General features: G+C 41.7%; 2 protein-coding genes across 3 annotated transcripts in view; one reads left to right on the top strand and one right to left on the bottom strand.

The window, feature by feature from the left end:
* Positions 1-17,845, bottom strand: part of LOC103482205 (ras-associated and pleckstrin homology domains-containing protein 1) — a 67,349-nt gene extending 49,504 nt beyond the window's left edge. For both annotated transcript variants that reach the window (XM_081598643.1, XM_081598647.1), the window contains exon 1: positions 17,624-17,845. The gene's annotated coding sequence lies outside the window, so the exon portion shown is untranslated. The remainder of the gene's footprint in view (positions 1-17,623) is intronic.
* Positions 17,846-19,870: 2,025 nt separating this feature from the next.
* cd28 (CD28 molecule) overlaps positions 19,871-22,859 on the top strand; it is a 37,404-nt gene continuing 34,415 nt past the window's right edge. The window contains exon 1 of the mRNA XM_008438237.3: positions 19,871-22,348. The gene's annotated coding sequence lies outside the window, so the exon portion shown is untranslated. The remainder of the gene's footprint in view (positions 22,349-22,859) is intronic.

Here is a 22,859-nt window from a genome sequence, read left to right as displayed (position 1 = left end):
CTTGACAATGTTTTTCCACAAAAAAAAAATCCAAATAATGCCAAAAAACATTTTCTCATGAGACTTACGCCATCTCGTGTCTGTGTATAATGCTACGTCGCTGCAAGTCAGTTAGTTAAAATCCTGCAAAGATCTAAAAAATCTTAACATTAAAATAGAAAAAAGATGAACACTTTACATTTTTCTAAATGGACACATGAGGAAGTGCTACCTTGACATGAAGAGAATGTTGGAAGTAAGTTTTATTTATTTTGCTTTAAAACAACCAGAAGCCGTTAATGCAGCCCTCAGCTGGAGCCCCGAGACTGAAGCAAAGGCAAAAACAGACTGTTCGCTGTAGCAGCCATCTAAAGCCCACAGTCCCTGAACACTACTTGCAATGAAGAATGACAAATAAAGAAAAATGTCTAAAGGTAAGAAAACGAATTTCCAAAATTTGGAATTATATCAAACAAGTGATTAATTGAATGATGAAGGGCGTTCATTAAGTTTAACAAAGAGGAAATGAAAATCCTGGTTTTTGAGGCCGTTTGTTCATCAATCAAAGGAAAACTAGCTGGTTTTAATCACTGATACCATCTTATAATTCAATATTCACAGACGTCCTGCACGTTGATCATGTATTTAGCCGTTTGGATGGACTAACCATATGGAAATTCTTGAAACTAAATCACAGATGGATATATTCCATTTATTCTTCATCCAGTACAAAAATACTTTCCACGTCATTCTCAGGCTGCTAGGAACCCAGGAAAACGTCAGCTAAAGTTCATGTGATCGTTTTTGACAGAAGGTCGATAGCTGAATGCGTTATCAGTCTGTTAATATTCCATCATATTTTACAAATATTTCCAATTAGAAGTGTGTCAGTGTCATCTAACATCTGAGCAATCTGCCTCAGATAAAGCCATACATGAAAAATATCTGGTTTTCTAGTTGCTTTATTCATTCAGAATGAGAAACCCTCAGCATGTAGACTGCTGCTTTTCTACTAGAGAGCGATGGTGTTACCTTTATCCATCCACCCAACCGCAACTTGTTCCACAGACCCACCACACTGACGACACGAACCCCCCCCCCACAAACAGAACTTTTCAAAAACAGACCATTTTTAGCTGCTGTTACAGGACTGCGGTTCAAACAGTAGAACTTTCCCCTCAAGCTACACTGCGTCACCCAAACATACTATTTCACAGGAACAGTAATAAAGCTTTCCACTTCTGCAGCACTGCCTGCCAGAAACAACATCTGCAGCAGGAACCAGAGACCCGCTCCAACCACTCAGACAACAGGAAACAGGAGCAGAAGGAATAAATGACTAAATTTGTTGGATTTTTGTTTTTTTGACAATTCTCCAAAAAACTTTTCAGATGACACACAAAAATCGCTTTCAGCTTTCACATGAATTTGGTTCAGACAAATCACTGGTTATGGCTTCCACCCAGATTTACCACCAGTTGGAGCTGACTAAACAACACAGAAAAGCAACTAACAGCTTGTAACATCTTTATACATCTCTGTCCAGGGCCATCTAAAAACTCCCATCTAAATGCTTTACAATGTTATTTTGCCTAAAGCAAGCAGAATCTGAGCACACTTCAGGCAATCAGTAAAGTGGGGAAGTCGTCACTCTCCATTTGGAAAGCAGAAGAAAAACTAGGGTCCTTCAAAATCTGTTTTATTTTCCAAATTCCACTTTTATTTTTCTCAATTCCACTTTACCCATCTTAACCATATTTCTTAACGTGAATGAACCAGGTATGGGAGCTGCAATGGCCAAATTACTACAGAAATCACTGAATACCAGCAAATACTGTGAAATTCTGCATTTTATTGTGCATTCCAATTCTGCAATTCTGTCCGAGTTTTCTTCCCTAAAAATGTGCCCTCCTATAGCAAAAGACACCAAGTATGAAATGATTTGGATGATTCCTGAATTGGAGCATCGCTTATTTTCCTTGGCGCCGACTGAGTGCACCCCCAAGAGTGGAGATAACGAAGGCTTCAGATGTTAGCTTCTGCTGTAGTTTCAGATGGTTTCCACTGCATGTATCAAACATTTGATGTTTAAACTAAACATCAAATCTCTGCAGTTCTGGGCGTTTTTAGAGGGGGGGGTCTCAGGTATTCAGATTTTCTCACACAAAAACTGTTAAACTGTTCATTAAGAGGATTCTGGACAAGATGCTGCAGTCAACCCTTTGAAAGCAGTGAGGAAGAGTTATGTTAGGCAACGTGTCTCTAAGGCCAGTGTTAATTTAATAACCCACGCCAGTTATGAGTCAGCGTTCCATATTAAGCTACTGGAAATATGCTAGCATAACGTCTCTCCAAAATACGCAGCACACCCAGCCAGTTAAAGCAGGAATTTTTTTTTTTTTTATAGAAGCAAAAAGTGTTGGGCAGACTCGTCCCACTGAGAGACTCCGACATGACAGACGGTGAAGGAAGGCTGGAGGGAACGCCATCCTCGTTCCTTTCCACTCATTTTAAAAACATTCAGTGTGGAGCAAACATCCAGCATGAAGAGTATTCCACTCTGTTTTAATTCACCAGCTCATGAATCCTGTAAATAACCTCCGACCTCTCTGCCCGTCTTCAGCAGGGTTTGGACCCAGACCCGCTGGCTGCCTCACATACTTTCCGTCTGCGCTGGAGCACTGCTGGGATGCGCAGGGCAGCCGCGAGGTTTGGTCTGGACCGGCTTCAGGCCGGAGTGTGTTTTCACATGTGAAGGAGCCAGCGCCGAAAAACTGTAGACGTGCTGCAAGCCATCACAGAACCACACACACCCATGGGTTCACCTACACACACACACGCGCGCACACACACACTCCTCTCAACTGGTGTTTCAAACCAAGCCAACCAACCGGCCAATAGACCCCATACACACTCTCACTTTGTTCCACCCACACAAAGCCCCCGCATCACCTTCATCATACATCAGCAGCTCAGACAGAAAGGCCTGCAAGGCAAAACTCAGGGCACAATTTCCACTGCAACACGACCTCAATGAACTACAAAGCAGGATTTGTTGTGCAGTGAGGTAACTTCAGGTTAGGCTAACACTTTTAATCAGTCCATCGGTATGTGGCCGGCAGGCTGGACAGCTTTAACCTTCTGGCTCACACACACTGCTATCCATCATCCATCACCTGCCGATCAATGAGAACAATTAAAGAATGTATGAAAAAGAAGTGTTAAACAAAACATCTGCTCTGCTGTTAGCGCATGAGTGGATTAGCGTAAGTGTGACCAAAACTGACGGTAGCTACACGCTCCAGTATAAATAACTACTACTAAGCATAAATTTAGGTGTTGTTTTAAAGTCTATAAAATAACATTTGGATGAATTGTTATGACATTTTTAAGGTTAAGAGTTGTCAACACACCGCCGTCACCGTCAAGGCCACACAGTGACAGAGCTGTAAGCATTTGACATATGAACTGATAAGCTTGGAAGCCATATTGGTTCTGTGAAAGAGAGTTAAGATTTAATTAAAGCGAAGACATTAAGGAGGAAAGATATTCAAGGGCTCAACAAAACCTCACTTCAAAACCAACCTGGTAAAACATACTTTGGGCTTGGATCTACCAAATGTACATTAAAAAAGTAGAGCCTATGACACACCAACATTTTTAGCATAATACTGCAAAGACATAATTTATAACGTAGGTACTTAAAGAGAATATACAGTGGAATTAGCCAAGGACTCTAACAATAGGATGCAGGCAATTCTAGAGTCAAACAACCTCCATGCCAGGATCCTTTTCTGTGGATCCTTTTACAAAGATTGATAAATTCAAATCTCAAATTAATTAAATTTGTGCGTTGTGGCTTAAACAAAAACCCAGGAAAAAGGCGATTCTGCCTCCACTCAATGCAGTCAAACCGTCCGTCCTGATTTCCAGCTGCTCAGCCAGGACCTGCCTCTCCAGGAGGGACAGACACAGTGAGACAGAAGAAAAAACAGACAGGGTGGCTTGGCTAGAGTGATGCAGCTCTGAGGCTAAACGAGGCAAGGAAAAATAAAAGAATAATAAAAGAAAAAATGGCTACGAAGACATGAGACTACATTTTCCAAGAAGGAGGGCCACGCAGTAATACGGCACCGGCAGCCAGAGGGACTTTACATCTGTGTGGAATTAAAGAGAGACAAACAGTTCTGCTGCTGCTGCTGTGGAAAACTGAGGCTGGAGATAAAAAGAGACAAGCTAGTCGTACAGAGCTCTGTGTCCTTGGTTGGTGCTTTTAGAAAAAGATGTACAACCTGAAAGAAATGCTAGAAAAAAGAAGATTTTACTGTAGTACATAGTATTTTTGTGATTAACATTTGTACCTTCACTCGCCAATTTATTAGTAGCACCTGTTCAAATGGGTGTTAGCAAAAATAGTGACTCGGCCAGTCATGGATCTAAATAATCCATTCACGCATCCAGACGTGGTGATGAAGACAGAATGAGGAAGAAAGGGAATTTAAGGTACTGACTGTTTGTGCCAGACATGGTGGTCAGAATATTTCAGAAACTGCTGATCTACAGGGACTTTCACCCACAACCATCCCTCTGCTTTACAGAGAAAAGTCTGAAAACGAGAAAACATACACTGGGCAGCAGTTGTGTGGTCACCAATACCTCGCTGGTGTCAGAGGTCAGATGGAGAATTGGTAGGCTGGTTTAAGAGGATAAAACAGCAACAGTACTGCAAATAACCACTTGTTATAACCAAGATCAAGATGCAAAATCCGTCTGAACACACAACACATAGAACCCTGAAGCACCAGGTACCAGATGGCACCGGGCTACAGCTCCGGCTGGATCACAAACACCGACACAGAGCGACTCAGACTTGCCTGGTCTAATGAGTCTTCATTTCAGAGCAACATTCAGATGTTAGGGCCTTGCAACTCCGGGTCAGGCTGCAGCTGGGGGTTGTGGTGCAATGATGTGGGGGAGATTTTCCTGCCATACTTTGGGCCACTCCTTTAAACACCAGAGCATACCCGAGTATTGATACTGACCATGCCCATCCCTTCATGACCACAGTGGACCATCTTCTGATGGCTGCTTCAAGCAAGACAATTAGATCAGATCAGATCATCTCCTACCAGTTTGTTGAACATAATGAGTTAACAGTGAGCTCAGCTAGTTAACCCACTAATGCTCCACCAGACTGTTTTGGTGGTTATTAAGCAGCAGACTGCAGGCTAGTTAACTGATTCAACGGCTCGCCTAATTAAGCAGGTTGTTCATGTGACGGTGATGCAGCGCAGGACTGAGGGCGTTTAAAGCAGAGAAGCAATGTCGGCGGTGTGGTTGCTTTTTCACAATGTTGAAATGGTAGGAAAAAAATCATATGACCTATAATATTAGTAAATATCAGTTATCACTCATGAAAGCGATCTAAAATCGGATATTAATATCAGCCCAATTTTCCATCCCTAATTATTCCATTTTGAAAACAGGGACATGATGAATACAGAGTTGGCATTTTAAATTGCCTTTACGTTATCCTGCATCAGTGATTAGCACGGTTAGCATTTGTAGCTGTGGACATCCGTCTGTGTATGTATCACACAGAGAATATACACTGCATGCAAGATTTCCAAAAGACTGTCAATGTTTTCAAATGTAGCTCATTTCATGATAGACTTGGAAGGTGAAGGTTTGACCTTCTGGGCTGGAACCTTCTACATTTGTGTTCAAGTCCCACTTCCTGTTTAAAAGTAGCACCATGAGTGAAGAGTCCATATGTCCTCACAGAGAGCAGTTTGCGTTGTGATTTTTCTGACTTATTCTTCCATATATTCTGACCTTTTAATACAGTGTGAAGACTGCTGAGAGTTACCAGATCTGAAAATAACTCAGATCCGATAACAAAAATTGGTGAATTCTCGTCACGAGCCGATTCATAAAACCTGGCAGAAAATCCCTAAAGGCATAACCAATAGGGGGCAGTAAAGCAACAGTCTGTTAATCAACAGTTATGGTACCTTTAGAGTGATTGTGGAAATGTTACTGTTGAAGTAGAAAATGATGACGCAGAAAGGGGTCCGGATGCCGATAGAAGGTATGATTACTCTTCTAAGTGGCAGTTTAAGAGGACGTGTTGATAAATCAGCTGTGACTCAGCGGTTTAGGTAAACACAACCAGCTGGGTCAGACCGGACAGCAGATAACTGGCTGGCTAATCTCTATCTGCCCTCACACACCATCAGGCCCTTATGGAAGATGGCTCCCTCAGCGCATGTTGTTCTGAACAGTACCCAGACAGCGTACACTGATAATGAAGTATGTCAGTGAGTCTCTATTTAGAACACCCACCAATTATCAACTATGTCATGGATTATCAATTATGTATCTGTTCAGGACAGAACATAACTGTGGAACCAACACACTATTTTTGTGTCATTTGACATCATTCTGAGGTAAATAACTAAGACTTGAATGTCAGATCATTTCCTTTTCCAGCCCGCTTCTTGACCTGCCTTCATGTTCCTGCTAAAAGTCTGGATGTGCACAGACATGAACATGCAACGTTTTTGAATTTTTAACATGGCCACTGTAGTTTTATTTGGAAGGGATTATAAACAAAAACTCCAGGCACAGATGAGTTTCACTTTCAGACCCAGCATTCTCCCACCACTCCCCCCATGAGCCAAAGGATAAAGTGCTTTTCTATTGAAATGCCAATCCTTTCCATGCATTCCCTGAGTTCACCACTTGAGTGGCAATCTTTTCCAGAGATGTTGAGATATTCCACTTGCTTTGACTAGATACATGTTCTTATGAGGTTATGTTGACCAAAAACATTAATGGAGTCACTGCATCTTTGGCTGATTCCCTGCTGATCCCTGGTTGAGTGTCTAATTACAAAAGCTGATAATTTGGCCAAATATCCAGTCATTAGTTTTGGGGATTTGTCTCTGCACTGCAGTGTGATGCCATGTTAAAAGTAATGCACTCATGTTACAAGATCCAAACTAATAAGACTGTTGGTAAAACCTTTGAAGTAACATGATCAGACATGACAGTAACAGCTGCTGCCAGTCTACTGGAAAGCAATGCAAGTATGAAACGTCATTGCTTGGCATCAAAACCAGGAGCCCTGCAGGGTTTGTAAGGTTTGCAATTGTGCATAAAACACATTAGTAAAAACTGCATCAACACACTGAAACACTGAAAGTGATCTTTCATTGTTTGTCGTGCTGAGCTGAAGCTAAAGGGGGAAACTGGAGTGCTATTACCTCATCTGGATTCTCCATTAATCCCAGTGTTTTTATGTCAATGTGGGTGCGTGCCTGTGTGTATGTGTGTGTGGGAGTGAAATACAAGCACAAACACACATGCAAAGGCTGAGTCATTTCATACAGCTGCCAGCTGCCTGTTTCAACAGCAAACAGTAGAAAAACCATTAGCTGTTATCAGGATACACACACACACACACACACACACACACACACACACACACACACACACACACACACCCCCCCCACACACACACACACACACACACACACACACACACACACACACACACACACACACACACACACACACACTCTGAGGCTGTTTCCATCACTTCAGGGTATGTTAAATTGACTTGTACCATTTTTCCTGGAGACTTACATAACTTCCAACCACCGCAACACGGCAGCTTCTACCCGACGTGAGAATCGGTGGCCCTGCGTCTGGTTCACAACTTCTGACGTCTTTAAATAACACCGAGCAGTCTGGCGCATTTTAATACTTGGGTTCGTTGATTTTACTTTGATTTTCACTTCATGGTTCTCATGTGTTAAGAACTGGATTATGCTCCACTCCAAGATAATTAAACACCTGATTTTGCTTTGCAATTTTAGCCTACCTCCAAAAAGTAAGAAAAAAAAAGAGGGAACAAAACAAATGTGCTTTTCTGCAAAATATGTGGGAACTTGACCACCCTGGTGAGTTGTTCGAGGGGCTTTGCGTGTCTACATACCAGAGAACAAATTCATGCAAAAATCAGCTAGAAGATTTAGTCACAAATTCAACACAAAGTCATGTTCATGCATTTGAAAGGATACATGTAGCAAGAGCATGAAAAGTAGACTTTAAAGTTGATTTTACTGGCAAGAAAAAAAAGAAAAAAAAACAATCAAGTAAAATCAACCTAATAGGTCATTAACCGACTGGTGTCTCAGTTCTACAGTTAAAAGTTGGAGAAGCTCTAATGTCTGGAAATCATTTCTGCTTTTAGAAGGAACATGATTCTCTGTCAGTTCATTTATTTACAGTGATTAATAATACACAGCTGATTGTAGCAGTCGTTTTATTGATAGTTATTAATGAGCTACTTAACTCTTTCTAACAACTATCTGAGACAGAAACAGCAGAGGAAGTGATGAGATTTACAGCTTTTATAACAAATATGGCCCCCAGATGTGACGTGTCTGTGTCAGCAGAGGGTGGGTGGAGCAATCGGAGCAAAAACATAAAACGTTAAAGTGCCACATATGGAATATAGGTGGAACCCAATTAGTTTTAATATTTTCTAAAGGGGTAGTATTATGTATTTTCTATGCACACAGTGCCACTTTATAGCACAATCAAGTAACTGTGTCACCTTCATTTTTTGGTAGAAAATTGCTGTATGTATAAAATGTGACTTAAAAGAAATTTGACTTCACAATTTGACACCTTGAAATTGGGCCTCTGTCTCTTTAAGAAACTCTTGCTATTTCTGACACTCCACCTTCAGGAAGTCGTCCCAACATGGCTCCTCTATTAACACTTAACAACATTTTTACCAGCGTTGCACTGAGAAGTAGCTCTTATAACTAGAACATTTCTGAAGAAATTTAAACAGGGCACTTTGGCCTGCCAAAGTGTGCCCATCAGTTGAAACCCAGCGTTCTGATGCTACAAATTGGCATCAATACTAAAGTAAGCTGCAATGTACTCAAGAGCATGTGGAGACTCACAAGCATGTTGAGTAACATGGACTTATACCATTCAGTATGTTGAAATTAGTGTACAAGTTAAAATGAACCAAATTGCTAACATTAGCCTAAATGCTGGCAGTAGCATGTGGGGCATCACTAACATGTTGTCTTACATTGACTTACTCCATACAGTGTACTAAGCGTAGCTAGTAAATAAGAAAAATAGCTAAAAGCTTTTTTTAGGAAAAACGCTAATGCTAATGGGGGCAGTGAAATGTGCTAATGTTAATTCATTGCTGCCTATGGCGATGCACTAATATTGAGATGGTGTCATCATGACCAACTTTCATAAAGGCTAATATTTGTGCACTGCCTAAGCTTCATTTTAAAGTGCCACAATAATCCCATGTGTAACTGTGGTTGGGTTAAACCAGTCACATACAGCTATTACCTGTTGTGAAAAAAAGGACAGCTTTAATTAAATATTGTGAGAGATGCAACTTCTATCATGAATATAGAATATAGATTTTTGAACTCCATAAGGAAAGAGACCGAAGGGTTGCATGTGAGGCTGAAGTAAAATCACAGCAGGAGGACATTCAAAAACTGCAAACAATGTTGGAAAAAGAACGTAACCAGCAAAAGATTAAAGATGTGTCAAAGGTTTCCTGCTCTTCCAAAGTCACAGTTGACAAACAGCTGGAGTACTTCAAGCGGGAGGCTGACAGATATGCCTCCCGTAACAAAGGTTTTATAGAAGTAATGGTTGAAGAATACAGAGTAAGACTTAAATATGAGGAGCAGCTCAAAAGTCACACTGAGCAAGCTTCCAAATTTAAGGCTCAGGAGGAAACTGTGAAAGCTCTGCAGGGTCAGGTTGCAGACCTTACGGTGGAGTTGAAACTTGCTCTGGAAAACAACCATTCTAGAGTCTCCACCCAACCAGAGACCCCCCTGCAAACAGAGGAGTCCAAGCAAAGGCAGACCTTCAATCAACAAGGGGTCTCCCTGCATAGCCTGGTTCGGCCTTTGCGTTGACCCGCATCCAGGTTGCAGACAGAGGGCTCCCTACAAATAGATTAGACCAAGAAAAGACAGACCTCCAATCAACCAGGAAGGTCTGAAGAAAGACAGACCTCCAATCAACCAGCGAGGTCCAAAGAAAGACAGACCTCCAATCAACCAGGGAGGTCCGAGGAAAGACAGACCATCTATCAACCAGGGAGGTCTGAGGAAAGACAGTCATCCATGCGACCAACCACCACTGGTTGTATGGAGGGCCTTCATGTTAGCATTGGCATGAAGAAAAACCTAAGCCCGGCTTGGCCTTTACACCGACCCACTCCCAGGTGGTACTAACCTAGGTCACTATCCAAACCCAGGTTTTGCCAACACTGGGCATTATTGTAAATTCAATCCTTTACTCCAGGTGTGCCCAAAGTCGGTCCTCGAGGGCCGGCATCCTGCATGATTTAGTTCTCTTCCTAGAGTAGTAACAACCTCCTCAGCAAGTCAATGTTCTCCTTAGACCTTCTAACGAGCCATAATTTGATGCAGGTGTGCAGGTGTGATAAACCAGGGAGAGAACTAAAACATGCAGGATGCCAGCCCTCGAGGACAGACTTTGGACACCCCTGCTTTACACAAATCTAGGAAATCAACAGACGCAGGCAAATAAAATTCCTGACTCCAAAATCAATGGAGAAAACACAAGATCAATTTCAGAGTTAAAAACACCAAAATAAACATTATTAAAACTTTCTGATGTGTTGAATGTGTCTCGGCACAGTGAATGAGAGAAAGAAAGAAAAAAAAAACCTCTGAGGGAGCTGTCCATGTTTTAACCCCATTTTGCACAGAGGCTTTTTTAAATTATTTTAGATGATAGCAAAGTTGAATATTGTTACAAATAAAAGAAATATGTTTGAAATAATACTGACAGTAAAGAAAACTCTTCTACAGCATAGAACTAAAAAAAAACTGTTACACAAAAATGTTTCACTGTAAAGATAGTTTGTTTTGTTGCAACCTGAAGTGTGAAATAAACTTCAGTGGAGTTTGAAAACAAAATATGTGTCTTGTTAAATGTGTGGTTGAACGATGCGTGTGCCCAGTTGATTTTTTTTTCTTTGGGGTTGGGGGGTAGGGGATTTTATTGTAATCCATAAAGGGGGCCCAGAAGAAAATCTTTGGGAACCACTGTATTAAGTAATTTGTGCATAAAAACAGATCGCAACAGCTCCTGTACAATACATTTATACCTCAGCTAACTAGAACTGCCGACGCTCTGTTTCCTCCCGGCGCCCGATGGTTCAGTTGCTATGACAACGGTAAATAAAACACAAAAGGACTAGTAACTGTTACTTTTTGAGTTCAATTTTGTCTGTTTTTTGCTAATTATGTTGCCACAGTTACTCAAAATATCAACAAAAGTAATAGCTCTTGGGCATACAGCCAATAAGCACCAAGGAAAATAAATGATGCTCCTGGATTGGCTGCTTTGCAAACATCAGACAGTAGAGTGCAAAGTAGCACTGCAGCTTGGTAACTCAGCTTCCTAAGCTACATTTTCTCTGCAATAGTTTTAATATGGTCAATGACAAATATCTGCAAATAGATGGGTTTTCCACAGATAATTTTGAGTTAAGTTCTGCAAATAAATCCACATACAGGTGAATCTGCTGCAAATAATGAAACGCGAAAAGGCAGGGTTCACAGTGTACTTGAGTCATATTGAAAAAGACAGGAAATGCACACACACCACAAGTGTATTAGTTGCTTGTTTGAGTTTGTTCTTCAGTCAGATTATTAAAACGCTGCTGAAATGGACCGGGATCAGTTGTGTGTCGTGGTTTCGATTGGTTTGGACAACCTTTGTGCCTAAATCAGTAAGATCAGGATTTGAAAAATTTTGATTTTCAAATGTCCTCACATTGCTGGAGATAACCAACACCTAAATGCATTATAAATTAAAAGTAGCTTGATCATTTCAAATCTGATGATTAATGTTTTTTGAAGGGCAATTTTGTTTACAGAGATGTCATGATCCATTTTATTTACGGCCTTGTTTGTGTGTGGGTTTTTATTTTCATTTTATTTATAGTTTTTTTTGTTGTCACGTTTTTATTTTGAATATTTAAAATATATTCCAGTTCCAGTGTTCTTTACAAAATTAAACTTTATTGGTCTCTTAGAGGGCAAACTTTCATCATCATGCTAATTAGCAATATATTACTAGAAAATGTTCTGGAAAAACAACATTATCGTTTATCGTAACAATTACTGGGGCAATTTATAGTCCAGAAAAATTCGCGCACAGGTTCCCCTAACTGCAGTTCCAGAGCTCTGAACCTTCATCACAGCTTAGTGTGGTCGGGTTTCTTGTTGCAGCATGTTGGGGCCGTTTGCTTCAGAGTTTTTCTTACAGTCTTTCCATCTTCATCCTGACATCTTCCAACAAGTTGAGGAACACGGTTCAGACTTTGCTTTAGACTCCTCAGTCGTGTCCTGCCGTCCATCATTCTCTGCTGTGTTGTGGCACAGCAGAGAATGATGCTGCTGTGCCACAACACAGCTACAGACTGTCAGCCTGTAGCGTCTGCAGTCCTGTTGCTGGTTAATGTTACGCCGTCTCTGCTGGCTTAGCCCTGACACAGCAAAGCAGCTCTGCACCTCACCACAGCGCTGCTGCTGCATTGAGCTCACATCTGGGTGAAAACTGGTTTTCAACCTAAAATAAAAGGACTGGAAATTTGAACTTCACAAAGTCGGGCAGCAGAGGTGTTTGATGCAATACAGAGACGTTCTGTGCTCCTCAAAAGTCGAGTATTAAATGTCTTTAAAAGGCCAAAACAACTTGTCTGTAAAGCTGCTAAACAGCTTAAGCACAGAAGAAAAACTAAAAATGTATGAGAGTGAACCTAAGTGTCCCTCTGCAGAAGATCTGCTCTCTCACACCCGCCCTCTGTCTCACCCTTGGGACAACGAGGAATTTCCTGTGAGAAGGAGGATGAATTTTCCATGTAGTTAGTGGGAGATAGACAGACACAGAGAGGAAAAAAAAAACAGCCAACAACAACAAATACATAGGTCCCTGGCCTGGTTTGACCTGTTGTTGCCATCAGTGATAATGTGGAGAAATTAGAAGAGACCAGCTGCTAGAGATGGAGGTTGATGTTTACAAGATGTCTGCAGTCTTTGTTTCTCTGCAGGCCTCCCCTGATGATTAAAATAAAGATTCCCACAACAGACATGGATCCATTCCAGTGGTTCAGCACCAAGCAGAGAACCCAAACAGAAACAGGCTGAGGTTAAAGCTGAACTGTGGAAGTTTTATTTAAAAAAAAAATAGTTTTGCACATTTGTTCAAACTGTCATGACTGTTTGGTATAAGATAAATAATCTCTGAAAAAGAATCCAGCTCCTCTGCCTGCTCCCAGTTCTAACTAGAAGTGACCAATCAGAGCCAGGAGGGGGGCCTGTCAATCACTCCTCTGTGTGGCGCTGCTCCAGCTAGTACAGCCTGTTATGAATGCTGAGGCTAGTTAGCATAGCCACCGATGGTGACAGATAAACGGTTTTCTTAACAGTAAATCGTTTTTCTGCCATTAGCACATTTGGCAGCGAGGTCATGAGGTTGACTGACAGCACCAAGACCCTCCTCCTGGCTCTGATTGGTCGTTTTTAAATCAGGAATGGGGCATTTCTTTGGACGGCAACAATAGCTCAGGAACGAGGTGGAGGAGATTGATCGTTTCACAGATTATCTGCCTCATAACATTCTGTCACAACATGGTGACAGTTTTAACAAATATGTAAGAAACTGATTTCATTATAGTTATATACTGCAGCTTTCAACGCTTGGCACCTTGAATATTCCAGCTTTACTGAAACAAACAGTCCCTTGCAAATTCAATTCTGCACATCCTGAAATTGTGATGACAAATAGACCATCAGGTCATTGAACAGCTGCTATGGAGTGTCACTCTCTACACTAAGTTTTTAGAGTTGAAGATACCTTGGATCTACAAGGAGTGGAGTTCCTGCAGGTGGAGCAGTGAACAATGGGGTGAAGGGAGGATTTATGAGTGACCAAAATGGACAACATTGAAATAAGGAGTAGGAGGACTAAAGGTCAAAGTGAATATCTGACATCTACGGAACTGGAGCTTGTGTTACTTAAGTGCTAAAAGTCTGTTTTATAGCTAAAGTCAAGGCTGAGTGGAAGTGAGCATGATGCAACAAGCTGTTCCGAAGTAAACGTGATTCTATTATTTAAAAGCAGCTTACAGAGCCTGCAGTCAAGACAAGAACCACAATGGAAAAGCCTAAACTGGACGAGACATTCACTGATCAATGCAGCTCTAATGGAAAGTGATATTTTTATTGCCAAAGGCTGCAGATAATCCAGTTCAGTTGAATATTTAGACCACAGTCATCTACACTATGAAAAACCATTGTAAGATGTTTTTTTATATATACACAACATGTGTTTGGAAGCCCTTACTGGTCGGAGGCCAACAACATCTTCTAACTTAGGTTATGACATCTATCTATGATGGATGCTCTAGAGAATAATTCTAGGAATTAGAAGGTCTTAATTATCAGCTTCATTTAACAGCTACCATAGTCTGGTCTTGTGTCATTCAAAGACTCCACCACGCCATTTAAGGTTTGCTGGCTGAGCCAGATCCAACAGATCTAACTGTCAGAGATTTGGAGATGCCAGGAATGTTCAAAGTCCTTCTTCGATAGCTGGGTTGTAGTGTTGGTCTGAGTTGGGTTTAAAAGATCCCAGCTGCTATAAAATCCAATCAGTTGCTTCATCGGCTCTTCAGTCGGATTGGTGCAGCAGCTGCCAGAGAAAGACTGGACAGAGGAAGCATCTCTGGTCCAATCTGACTTAACCTCAGCTCTAATCTGGGATTTCTTCTTCCTCTCTCTGGGTTAATCGTTCCACTTGAAATGACATTTGGTCTGGCTCGTCTTTCTGGCTCCACTGAGGTGGAGTTGGTGTTAGAGGAGGTTATGGCGTGATTGAACTGACACTGATTAACTTTTTCTGCACTATAAAACGGTGGTAAAGGTGTTTTGAACTGTGGCAAAGAGCTGGACAGTGGAACAGTTACAGGCATTTTGCTTCAAGAAGGCTCTGCCTTCGTGTTCACATGTTTCTTCTGTGCATGCATTTTGCCGGATACTAACATGTACCACCCAGAAAGATGGCTGTTAGGTCAACTGGTCTCTCTATACTGTCCATAGGTAACTTAGGTTTCCATATGAGATTATGGAAATATAGGAACACCTGAAAGCCTTTAGACTTTCTATGCTGATTCTGTAAAGCTATAGTAATGTTACAGTAACCATTATGAACTGTTAATTCCTGAAATGACTTCCTTCCATCATGCAAATTTTGAGTGAACTTTTGTTGTCGCCAAAAGAAAAAGCAAAGTAGTTATGGTGTGGAGCAAATCAGCCAGTCAGCACAATTTGTTGATGCTGCACAAAGCTGTAATAAACAGAAAATAAAGTATACGAAGTAGCATGGAGCACACATCTCACAAAAATGGAAAGTTCCTCCCTCCAAGGCGGAGGTCTGGACTTCATCAGCGTTTCATGCCTCTGATACGGCCAGATATCAGAGGTATTTCTAACGCAACACTTCAAAATGCGAATAAAAAATTATTGAAACACGGCTACCGGGGTGACTGCTATTAACTGCACGCATGCAGACATGACATGGTGGGCGGGTCTTTCAGTCAGCCTCTCGTATGGCGGAGCACAAAGGGACAGTGGCTGAGGTAAATACGACTCATGCAAGCATCAGTCGATCGCCAGTCTCCCAAAGTCTTCCCAAAGATTAATCGGTGCACCCACTTAAAGCGTGGAAATTACCGGCAGCACTAACACTAGATCATAAGCCTTTCAAGGTTGAACAGTTGAACAGTTTGTGCCATTTATTACAGTTCCCAATTATAACTAGTAGAGAACCACAAACACTACGGTGTGTTGGGATCTTGAAGCAGATTGCTTGGAAACGAGAAGCTGTTCAGAGAATCAGAATAAAAAAGGAAAACAAAACAAAACAAAAAAAAATGCAAAGACTGCACCAAACAGGTTAAGTGGTATTAAATGGAAGCTACAGATCAATTGACAGGCTTGGCGCAGATTTAAGCAGCCAGTTGTAGAAGTAGGCCAGGAGGGATTTTTATACTCCAGTTAACCCAAAGCAGGACCAGCAGGAGGAACTGAGTTCTGCCCCAATTTACTGAGCGCGTTACAGAGCTGGGTCATCTCAACACTGTCAAAATGATCACGTTTCAACTTCACTGGGCACGGTTACAGGCCGCAAACATCAACTAGAATGCATTGTTGTCACAATAAATCTAAATGAATATCATGATTTATTTATCACAGTAGGTCATTTTTCACCATAACATCAAACAATATGATAAATGCAAGTCCCAGGAAGAAAACTGTTTATTGCTAGCTAAAGTTAGGAAGCTGTAGCAACAGACTAATAAATCCTGAGTTGGATAATTCTATAGGATTATAAATGTAGCTCAGAATGCAGGTTGATATGAATACACCTTTATTCTGATTGTTAAAATACAAAAGGAACATTTTCAATGCTCTTTCATTTTTAACCATTAAAACAACCTTAGAATTAGCTAAGCGGTACACTGACCAGGTTATGCTAGCAGGTTACCCCAAGCTAACGCAATGTGACGTGAGAACGAAGCCTTTAATATGCAGTTTTCACAGAAATATCTCTAAAGTTTGAGCTTGTTACTGCATATTGTCCTTGTGTCCCTCCAACGTGTCCTCTGCATCACTTTGCGAAGGCCGGCTTCAGGAAAGATGGTCTTCCATGTCATGGATAATCAATTTCTTATTCATGGTGATGATTGCCTCCTGAAGCAGGAGACACCTGGACAGACAGATGGAAGGCCTGCATGCCTGATGAGGCTGCATTTTAAAAGAGTACTGGGACCGACCCGGGCCACCAAAAACACCGGCGGCACCAGCGAGGGGTCACATCTGAGCAACTAACAGGACCCGATAGATAGGACTGGGCATGTTAAAAGTGATTTGTGAGCCAGCTGCGGGACGAACACGCCCATGTGTGTGTGTGTGTGTGTGTGTGTGTGTGTGTGTGTGTGTGTGTGTGTGTGTGTGTGTGTGTGTGTGTGTGTGTGTGTGTGTGTGTGTGCGTAATGCTGCCAGGACGCCACGCCTTACTTGTGTCAGCCAGCCCGGCCTCTGTCAGCCGGCTGCAGCTCCCCGGCGAACCTGCGCCTCCAGGCCGGGAGGGAGCCCATCCGCAGGCCCCGCGGCGCCCAACACACACTCAAACACACACCCATCTAGTGAACAACAGTGTTCCCAGGCAGCAATCAGGCCTGTGCGTCCGCATCTGCAGCCACAACTGAGACACATTAAATCAGCTGAGGTGAATGGAAGCCTTTTCTCCGTTTCTCCCCCATTCCCTCCCCGTCCTTCCCCTGCATTCACACGCAGACGCCCCGCGGCATTAATTGGCTTTTATTGCGGCGGATGCTAATTAAGATGATCCTCTATGTCTTCGCAGCACAATGCTGCAGTTTGTTCCACGGGAAGGAAAAGCAGGAGCAGAGAAAGCCTACAAATCCCGGCCGATGTGCTGGGATATTTAGGTAAGGGGCAACGGAGCTACTTACTGAGCGGATCCAGATCCCAAGGAGATTCCTGGGAGGAAAAGGCGCAGCCAGCCGCGGGGAGACGCAGCAGAAGTCTCCGCGGGGTGTTGGTCGAGGTTCCGCCGGGGATTGGAGCCGGTTTGCTCACCGACAGCCCTTTTTCCCAGATAGATCCCAGATTGTGCCGATTCCCCCCCTCTGCCTGCTGCCAGCCACACTGGATCTCTGCGATGCTACAAGCTGAACAAAGGCAAGCGGACCGCTTCCGCTTTAGACCACCAAAATAAAGGCGGGATCCTGGTACAGATGAGCAAAAAAGAAAAAAAAAAATTATAATGACTTTGTTTTAGTGCTGCAACATAACCGAAACATTTAGAAAAATACCAACCAATTGTATTCAGCGGGGGGAAACTTTACTTGTTGAATTTCCATGTTCATGATGCCTTTGAGACCCGCAGCATCATCGGTCCTCTGCTGTACTCAACACTTTGCTTTGCTAAACCCACGAATGAATTAGGGCCATTGCAGATATAAAAAAAAGTAAATCTCATCCGAAAGGTCTTAGAAATTTTCTAGAAAAATTATTCTTTTTTTCAAATGAGTTTCAAATATTTTGCACTTTTGGAAATTTTGTGTTTCAAGAGAAACACTCAGAAATTTCCTTTTTTTCTTCTTTTTTTCTTTTTTGACAGAAATGTACTCTTCTCTATTCTCCATCTACAATGGACCTAATCCACCTGGACTGTTTGTTGTCAAAATTCTCCATTTGATTCTCATTCCACCAGTTTACACTCCCAGCATTGGTGGCTTTTTTATATCTACAATGGCCCCTAAAGTGGCTCCATAACTAGAGCCACTTTAACAAAAGTGGCTCTAGTTATGAAATCACTTCTCAAAGTGCAAAAGCAAACCAGCAAAATAACATTTATGTTTTTCAGTAGGGTAAAACTTTGTGAATTCTGAAGTGTGTGGTTAGTCTGGTTAGTCTCTCTCTCTCTCTCTTTCTCTCATTTTTTGTCTTTTTGATATTTTATAGTGAAACTGAAGATGTTTAACTTCCGCAGTTCTGGACTCTCACTTTACACGTTTTTATTTCCATTCCGGATCCCAAAAAAATTGCCTTGTTTCCCGTCCTGCCCAACCCAGAAATTGATCCCAGCCAATCAGCCCGGATTGGCTCACTTGTTCTATTCTATTCTATTCTATTCTATTCTATTCATAGAGTATAAGAGACGAGGTGAAGTCAGCATCTGATCCGTTTTCAAATGTATATTACGTGAAAGACTGCCCTCTAGTGGCTTTTAAAAGTATTACACCTGCTGTTGCAGTTACTACTTAGTTGATTAAATTATTTTTCTCATTTACTTAGAATATTTTAGAGCAGTCTGCAGCAGTTGCAAACCTTGTGGTGAACTAATCATATGCACATTTTTACATTACGTCACAGTTCACATACTTCCCTGTGTTTTGATGGGATTTTATATGATAGGGGAAAAAAAGAATGAGTCAAAAATAGACTTGTATCTGTTTTTCTTTCTCCCGTTTAGTCAGATTGTTTGGAACAGATATGTTAAAATTATGCCACAGATTCCCAATTAAATTCAGATATGAACTTTAACTGGGCCATTCTTGGATCTGCTTTGATCTATGAAGTGGCCATCATCATGCAGACCATCCAAGAGTAAACCCGATATCTGCAACATCTAAAATCATCAACACAAAACTTTTACCAGTAAACCTTCAGCGTCTTTCCACACAGCGTTCATCTCCAGATGAAGCTGTGGGCAACTGCTGGACCACCAGCTCCTGTCAACACCAGAGCAGACACCTTCAGCCACTCAGCTCCCTGTTTACCAGATCACTTCGCGGAAGATGAAGGGAATCTGGTCGGTCCACGCTTTATGTTTCACATAATTCTCCCTTTTTATATAGAAGTTGATAGTTGAATACAAATCACACATTTTCCTATTTTTTTATACCAAGATCTGGTCTTATATGGCAAGATGAGACGTCATTATTTAAAAATGATGTCTCATTTTATTTTGTAAAATGAGGCATCGTTTTCCTACCCCTTCAAAACTCTTGTTAAATGAATAATTTTCATGGTCGTAACATGACAGAAGGTGACACCATAGTGGAGATTGTTGGAAGTTTACTGTTGAACCAAACTGCAGTTATCAGTCCTGCTTCTGCAGTCTAATGTGTTCATTAGACTGCAGAAACCGGCAAAACTAATCAGTCGCAAGTCTAATGAAAAACGGAATCAGTAAATAAACTTAAAGTAATAATAATTTTTTGTTTGTTTTTTAAGGTTTTAATATTTCCACAGAGGAAAGAAGAGAGACATGATAAAAGTTGTAATTATTTGTGTGTGTGTGTGTGTGTGTGTGTGTGTGTGTGTGTGTGTGTGTGTGTGTGTGTGTGTGTGTGTGTGTGTGTGCGCGCGTGTGTGTGTGTGTGTGTGTGTGTGTGTCAAACCTCTAGGTTCAGCGTGCAGCAGCGGGACATCCCCTGTTCGCTTACAACAGATCGCTGATGGAAAAAGGAATTGAGTTTTTCCACCCAGTCGTTTTCTGTTTGACTTATTTTCATCATTAAACATATTTTTTTTCTGCATCCTGCATTTTTCCACCTCGTCTCAGACGCTGCCTCAACCCGAAGCCTTTCCCCCCACTTTTAACCAATCTTTCAGTTTTTAGTTGTACTGTTAAGACAAAAAAAAAAGAAGAATAACTTGACGTCTAAGGTCCGGCCAGGCTGCTTTGTGCATTTTAATTCAACTAAACATTTCCATCTGTCGATGTAAACGATTTCTCTGAGATTCATCTCTGCACAGAGTAATCCTTTTCTTGTTTTAATGACCCCTAGTGGTGAAATGGATTTACACTTTCCGTAGAATAGAATAGAATAGAATAGAATAGAATAGAATAGAATATAATAGAATAGAAATACTTTATTCATCCCAGACAGGAAATTACTGTGCAGTTGCAGCATACACATACACACAGATCAAGTTACCAATAAAAATAAAAAACAAAATAAAATAAAATATAAAAATATATAGTTCAAAGATTCAGTCTGCTAACAATCCCAATGATTCAGTTCAGTGCCTACTGAAAATATAAAATTCAGTAGGCACTAAAATGTATCAGGAATTAAACAGTCAAATGGTGAAAATTGATGGCAGCATCCTGATGTGGAGGTGACCGAAGCGGAAGATGCTCAGAGCTGATGGGATGATGGACGGAACTGATGGTGTTACTGTGGAATATGGTCTTAGCTGTTTGGATATTGAGCTGTTAGCATGTTATGGCAGCAACAGTGTGTCCAGTCAGAGGTTTCTTTAGATTCACTGGGATCCTTCCTGCCAGCAGCATCACCATCTGCAACGATGCTTTGAAGATACCTGGATGATGTAACTTCCCCATGTAAAAGAGGCAGAATTGTGTAAAGCTGACTTTTTACATCCTGTTATAATTATATTCTATCATCATAAACCTACCCAGAGTGTTACTTTGATTTTTTTTATACATGTTTGAGAAATCCTTGAATCTCCCATGGCAACCATGTAGAGGTGCCTAAACGCCTAAGCTCACGAACCGCTGCCTTTTCACTCAGCTCCTTCAGACTAGCAGCAGCAATTAGCTAACGCCACACCAGCTACAACTCAGTCCAGAGCCGGTAAAAATGTTGTTAAAGGGGTTAATAGAGGAACGTTGTTGTGATGACTTCCTGAAGACGGAGTGTCACAGAGAGCAGGAGCTTCTTAAAGAGACCGGGGCTCAATTTCAAGACGTCGAACAGTGAAGACAAATTTCTTTGGAGTCATGTTTGACATATACAGTAATTTTATAAAAAAAATGAAGTTGACATAGCTACTTTATTGTGCTGTAAAGTGGCACTATGTGCCTGGAAAACACATGATACTGTCCCTTTAATCCTCCCTTAGGATAAATAAATAATGGATTTTTGAACTGAACTGAATCATTGGGATTGTTAGCAGACTGAATCTTTGAACTATAAACGGTCAGCAGGGTCAGACTGCTGCCTGGAGGCAAAGCCATGTAGGAGATGAGCAGTACAGACTGTAATCTGCTTCATGTTGCCCACTCTCTTTTTGTCAGTCTTTGTTTTTGATATCATTCTGTTGAACTTTCACTTCTTCTTTCTTTGGAAAGAGTTTGTGGAAATCACCACCTCCAGGTACAGATCTGAGAATGCTTTGTCTGCCTCCTCCTACCCGTACCGTCACCCCCCTCCTCAACCCCCAAAACCACCACTCACATGTCAAAACACTTTGACATCATCAGGTCAGATCCCCCTGAGGTGCGCACACGTCTTACCTCATTTCCTGCCTCTGCAGCTTCCTGCTGCAGATCAGTGAAAGCTGTGACGAGTGTGGGTGAGGCTGCGGTTTCTCGTCCCCTGACCCTGTTTGGGTGTGCAGAGAGTGTTGTGTCTGCAGCCGTGCTATTGTTTCAGCATGCATGGTGCAGTTGGATTCAGACACGTGTTTGTATGTCGATGCATGGTGCTTTAGAATAAAGTATTACAACTTCTTCCTGGAAGTATGACTGTCTGATTCACGCTGTGCCTTTGCTACTAATGCTGCAGAGGATCTGCAGAGATGCTGTTGGTTTCAGCGTGATCAGCAGAGGAATCCCAGTTTCTTCTGTGCAGGACGCCTGGGCCCAGTGGATGGTGATGGTGGAGTCATCACCTCTGGAACAGCTGCATGCAGTTCGGGTAGGAACACAGACACTCAGCCTGAGCTCAGTGGAGTGGCAGTAGAAACTCTCCAAAGATTATCTCAACCAACACAACTTTCAGTATGACTGAGATCTTATGCACTCTGTCTGCAGTCTGCAGAGTGTTTACATGTGCAGTCTGCTGCAAGTGAAAACACATGCAGGATGAAAATCTCCTCAGGCTCAGCTCTGTAAAAATGCATGACAGTGAAGAAAAGGGGTTTCAGGTGCCAGGATGGGACCTGGAGAGACTCTGAAAACAAATTTCAGGCTTTTAAGATGTAAATAAATGAGACATTGATAATACAATTTCAAAGCCTTTCCAACATATTAGCTTTTACATATAATGTGGAATTTAAGTGAAAAACAAACTAATGCATTAGGAAACAACACAAAGTTTAAAAGCAGCAGTAGTAACCTGGGACAGGTGAGCACACTGGTGCTTTGCTGAAACACCTTCTGGTTCTGGTTCTGGTTCTGGTTCAGGTTCTGGTTATTGTTCTGGTTCA

This window comes from Poecilia reticulata, chromosome 2, assembly GCF_904066995.2.
Source record: "Poecilia reticulata chromosome 2, P_reticulata-male-v2, whole genome shotgun sequence".
Lineage (NCBI taxonomy): Eukaryota > Metazoa > Chordata > Actinopteri > Cyprinodontiformes > Poeciliidae > Poecilia > Poecilia reticulata.
Note: the sequence above shows the minus strand (reverse complement) of the source record. Positions and strands in the feature narration are given on the sequence as shown.